We start from the raw sequence: 6,000 nt of genomic DNA, 5'->3' as shown, positions 1-6,000 counted from the left end.
AAAGATGGAAGACTCTCCACAGTATTTCAATACTGTGTTTGAATTTCAAGCTCCAATACTAGTATATTCCGGAGCCAAAACAATTCAGGCTTTGAGGAATCTTCTGAAGAGTTCTGAGCTCTGCCAAAACATTTTGGATAGATAGATCTAAGTATCACTGAATTTTGTTACCTATTAGGAATGGAATTTGACAAGTTTGTGTTAGGAAACAATAGATGATGCAGAGGTTCTCAGATCATGACCATTCCAGCTGGTATGCTCACAGTGTCTGTGAAGACAGAAGAGCTCAGCTTAGAAACTTCAGAGGGCTTTGTTTGCATGGCGCTTTGCCTGAGCTAATAAATGCTGGCTCACAATTCTCACCATCTTGCTCCTCAGAGCTTCCAGTTTTAGAGATAGCACAGAAGGGCTCAGACATCCCTGCTGTCATGGTGTAGAAATAATTTCAAAAACATGAAAGAAGGAGAAAAGACAGATCCCAATTCATGTATAGCTGCAAAGGAGAACAACTGCATAAATTTACACCCAGAAATAAACAGAAAGTTACTACAGTCTTTGGAACTGATAATGTAAAGCCTCCATGTAATGATTAGTTGAAAAAACAAACAAAAAAACACACATAGAGTTGTGTCCACTTTTCAAAGATTAACACAGCATTAAGTAGGATATAACAGCTGTAAACATTATCAAGTAAAGGTCACAATGGCTACAGATGTTGGAACTTGGTAAAAATATTTAAGTTAGTTTTTTATCTAAGACAAGATGATTAAAAACAAAATTATGGAGACACCTAGGCATAAAGAGTGGTACCTTAGATGCATGTTTATCAGATTTTTTGTAATTTTTGAATGATGTATACTGCTTTGCCTTTCTTTTAATTTGAGAAAGATTCCTGATAGTGGACCTCATGACCACACATGGACAAAGGTCTCACTTTGATATTCATTATAAGGTATAGATACAGTAAAGAAAAAACAGTTTTCATAATGACTTTGCAGAATAGGCAACCAGAAAATAAATAAATGGAATAGATGAGTTTGTGGGTTTTCTTGGTGTTTTCAAAGATGGCAGTTTTGTTTATGAAGTTTATGCAGTTTATGAATTGCTAGCTTTTCAAGTTATTAAAAGGTCAAGACAATTTATTGCAAAATATACAATACCGGAGTTTGACTCTTTTCCACTTTTGCTCAGTGCTAGCAAGAAGATAGCTATGTTTACTTCTACCTAAGAAAACAAATCTGAGTGTAAAAATATATCTCTGTAGTTGTTTTCCTATCATTTTAAATATCAACTGTCACAACATGCCTTAAAGTGTATGTCATGCTCTGGAGAAATATTCTGGAATAGTGAAAGCATAACAAGGTGGAGTCTGTGGTGGTTACAGCTTATTTTTATACAAGTGACCTATCAGTAATGACCTTGACTAGGGAACATTTCCTAGGAAATTAATAACTAGGAGGAATAAATGACCTGTAGAATAGCCTTGGGCCACCAGCTGTCCCAGCTGGCCGTTAATCCCCCAGAACTGCTGCAGGCCTTATTACAGCTTAATTAATGTAATAATATGATGCATAAATGCTGAACTGCATTTTATTTTTGTATAATTAACCTTTTGGGAATATTTTATGAATGGAGAAAGGTAATATATGCTTTCTAGATAGATGCTGCATTATTACTTTTATTCACAGTAAACAAATAAATCATGGAAAGCTCTTTATGTGTTTGTACTTTTCACACTTCTGAGAGCTATCAGAAGTGAAGGGCAAGGGCATGATTAGAAAGACTCATTATGCATTGGTTCTATTCTCTGTGAATGTGTTTTAGCACTGAGACAAAGCAGCCCATGAATTCTCGGTAGGGCAGGCAACATTGAATTTTGCTGCTTCTGACACAGGATAGTTAAAGTGCAGAGAACAAGAACAGAGCTGAGGTTTGCTCTGATCTGGAATCTGGGAAAATATCCCTGGAGTCTCAGGCTTACTTTTCCTGTAGTAACTTGGGAATGGATTACTAAGGACACTGTCATGGATATCCACAATGATTGCCATGAAAGTGGTGAACGCTGCTACTAGTGTTGCCTGAGCACAGTAGATGCTTCTTACTCTCGTTTCTTCAATGGCAACCACAGGGTTGCAGATGGCTTTCCAGGGCTATTGAAGAAACTGAGATACACAACTTCAAACAACCTTCATAAATATTAATTCATTGACAGCACTGCAGCACAATATGGTGCCAGTGGTCACAACTTAAACTTGTTTGGATCATAAACTTGGTCTTGCACTTTCTAAAGCTTATTAGAGTTGTAGTCATTTGCCTTTAATCAGGGAGTTTCTGATTGCCTTACTATCTAGATGCTGAAAATTTAATCATTTGGTTATATCCATCTTGTTACCAATTAAGTTGCATGTACTCGAAGGATGGCCAAAGAGATTTCATTTCTAGGTGACCATTAAATTAATATTTACGTTCCCGATGGAATTTAAATAGAATTTTGTCTGTTTTATGCCTAGATATTCTCATAGTTTTCAGATGAATAACCAGCTGCATTTTGAGCATCCATCTGCCTGTCAAAGTACAAATATACAGATTTAAGTATAAATCTAATGTACTGTTTACATATAGACTATACATTTTTACCACTATAAATAAGATTTCCCTCTTTCATTAAAAAAAAAATAAAGTAAAATTAAATTAGTAAATTCACAGCTTGAAACAAAAAATTGTCAGCTACAGATTATTTTTTTCATATCCTGTAAAATTTTTTCAAGCAGACACAAATTGAATAGAAGAAAGTTTTCTGCCACAAAAATCACTGATTGTGAGTTTAATTTATGTTAATAAATTATATGTTATAAAAATATGTTAATTTATGTTTATCAGGTTCTTTTTATTTAGGAAAAAAAACTAAATAAAAAAATCTGAAAATGTTGCTTTGTCGGGTACATAAAAAGGGACAACATATTCAGTAAGGTCAGTGGAAGAGAGAAGAAAACTAATCACGTGCTTTTAATTTGATCTGATTTATCTTGAAATATTCTGCCTCATTCTACTTGTTTCCTAAATAAAGTATGAAATACATTAGTCTGTCATTTGTACTCCTGGGTGCAAAAATGCATAAGAACTTGCTGCTGTAAAATACATATGCTAATATGTATGTTATTTGTCTCTAACGCCTGCACTCTGAATAACAGTCTTAAGTAAATGACATTTTTCTGTTAGATGCTGGGAAGTAGAAAATGATCATCTTGAAATGAGTAAAAGCTGACCTATAACATCTTCAGAAACCTCTCTTTTTCATTTTTGTCTCTTGTAAGAAAATGAGAGTATCTTATACAAAGAAATAAACAAAATTAAATGAAAACAAAACAGATCTCAGCTTTATTCTCGCAGTTGTGGAAGATGGTTAAACTTAAACTAAAATGTAATTTGATCTATGGAAAAATAGTGGTAGTATTAAAAATAATTTAAATATTTATATATTTGTAGTATTTGTAAGATTTTATGAAGATTTTTTTCTAACTGCTAAAATTAAACTACTGTACTGAGATGTTTCTGTATCAGCTGTCTGCATCAGGCTGTCTTTCTTTGTGCATTTTATGCTAAATCAGTATTTCTTAAATTAAAAGCAAAATTTTCTTGATATTAAGAAAAAAAAAAAAAAGTGAAACTCCATGATTTCCTTTATTTTAAGCAAAGGAAAGAAAATAATCAGAACTAAGAAAATGATACCTTTCTGGTATCAAGAGCATGTGTGTATCACTTACTTGGGAGTTACAAGCTTGGACCAAATCTGCAGAGAACAGGACAAAAAAAGTAGTAACAAAAGTAGCACTGTCAAAAAAATGAATTTTTACGTATCAAGTTGAAACTGCATCAAATTGACTTCTCTGGTTAGCTTCTTGTAACTTAATGATACGGAAGGGGGAAGTTCATCAGGCAGAAGTTTGTCTATGGTGCCGAGTAAAAATCAACATTATGAACAGGAAGTTTCTGTCTTCTGCTTAACCTGCACTTCTCCCTGCTGATGCTCTAGCGAGGGGGAGGAAGTGGGTTGGAAATCAGTGAATAGCCTGGAGGGAAAGAGGGAAAGTGTAAGGTCAAGGAACAAAAAGCAGATGTTAGGATGCTGGAAAATAGGACCCTTGAGAAACAGGAGACAAAAAGGTTAGGTAAGAGCTATGAAATTGGAATAAAAACTGCTTTATCTCCTCCTGTGCCTCAGCATTGTTTCTCTCTAGTGTCAAGGAGGGGGGGGGGGGGGGGGGGGGAGGGGAAAAAAAAAAAAAAAGAAAGAAAAAAGAAAATGAGAATGATAGAAAGGAAAAAATAAAGTTTCCATGCTAGATGATATCTTAAACTACTTTCTTTCTCTCAAAATTGAGCATTTTAGCTGTCATCATTTCTTACCATTTTCCTTACGTTCGTTAAAGCCAGTGTTTTGCTCTACCGCTTAGTTTTGTTTGAACGCAGCCTTCCTGAAGAGTGCAGCATAATGGAGAACATTTTAGGCATATGTTACCAAATACATGAAATAGATTGGGTAATTTCAAAGTGAGTGACCTAGGTTAAGCAGTCTGACGGAGAAAACTGTGGCAGGAAAAATGCATGAAAATTTATCTGCAGTATATTTCCTAAGAGGCGCTCATTTGAAAAAAAGTAAAATAAAAAAAATCTTATGATCTCTCTTTTATTGTTGGTGATCTTTTCCTGGCAGTGATTATTATGGCCTCCTCTTGTTGCTGTATTAACATGTCTAATCTGCATTACTGCAAGTTGCAGTTTGGAGCAAATGGAGAATGGATGGAAATGTAACTCCATTTGACAAAAAACAAAAAACAGAAGAAAAAAAAAGAGAGAGAGAGAGAGAGAGAGATGAGGAAATCATAAGTTTGATGAAAATATTTGGACATATCCTTCAATATTCTGACTGGAACAGCAAGTAATTAATCTGTATAAAATAATTATAAAATTGCTGTAAATTGCTTCAATATACTTGCTGATGATTTTGCTATGATGTCTGGAGAAAACCTTCAAAAGTATGAATCTTAAGACAGAAAGGAACTTGCTTTTGAACCCTGATTTACACGTAGTACAAATTCTCTGGAAATGAATCCATTATTTCAATCCAAAGAGGCTGATGAATTTCTGTTTTAATTTAGTAAGTTTCAAATTCCACTGTGTAACTGTTGATTAGTTAGTGAATGCTTACAGAAAAAAAATACCCACAACATTATGGCCTTCTTCCTCTCTACTCAGCACTGGAACACTGTCTGTTCTGAACTCCCCTGTACAAGAGAGGTATGGACACACTGTAGAGAGTCCACAGAAGAGCCTCAAAGATGAGGAAGGGACTGTCTCCCCTCTGCTATGAGGAGAAGCTGAGAGAGCTGAGACTGATCCAGGAGAAGAGAAAACTTGGAGAGATCTCATCACTATCTATAAATACCTGAGGCAAAGGTATAAAGAGAATACACCCAGGCCCTTGTCATTGTTGCCCAATGACAGGACAAGAGGCCATGAGCACAAGCTGGAGCACAGAACATTCCCCATCTGAACAGCAGGTAGCACTCCTGTGCTGTGCAGGTGATGGAGCACGGGCATAGGCTGCCCAGAGGCTATAGGGTCTCTGCCCTGGTGATCTTAACAAGCTTTCTGGGTTTCTTGCTTTAAGTGGTCCTGTTTAAGCAGGGAGGTTGAACCAGGTGGACCCAGAGGTCCCTTCCACACTTAACCATTCTGTGATAACTGGGGATTACCAACTGAAACAACCCAAATAATCCATTCCAATTTGCTTTTGTAATATTATAGCCAACATGATTTCCTTTTGCAATTTGGTTAGAATTTCAGAATAAGATATGGAGAAGTGGAGCTGCTGTTCAGAGTGCTGATTGAAAAAGTCAAAGTATATAACTGACATTATGTTGACTGAGGTATTTCAGCTTCTTTCTATTCCAGAATAATATGTTACCTCACTTTCCCTTCACTGAGTGGCACCCAACA

The sequence above is a fragment of the Excalfactoria chinensis genome, chromosome 2, assembly GCF_039878825.1.
Source record: "Excalfactoria chinensis isolate bCotChi1 chromosome 2, bCotChi1.hap2, whole genome shotgun sequence".
Taxonomy (NCBI): Eukaryota; Metazoa; Chordata; class Aves; order Galliformes; family Phasianidae; genus Excalfactoria; species Excalfactoria chinensis.
This window is presented reverse-complemented; position numbering follows the sequence as displayed.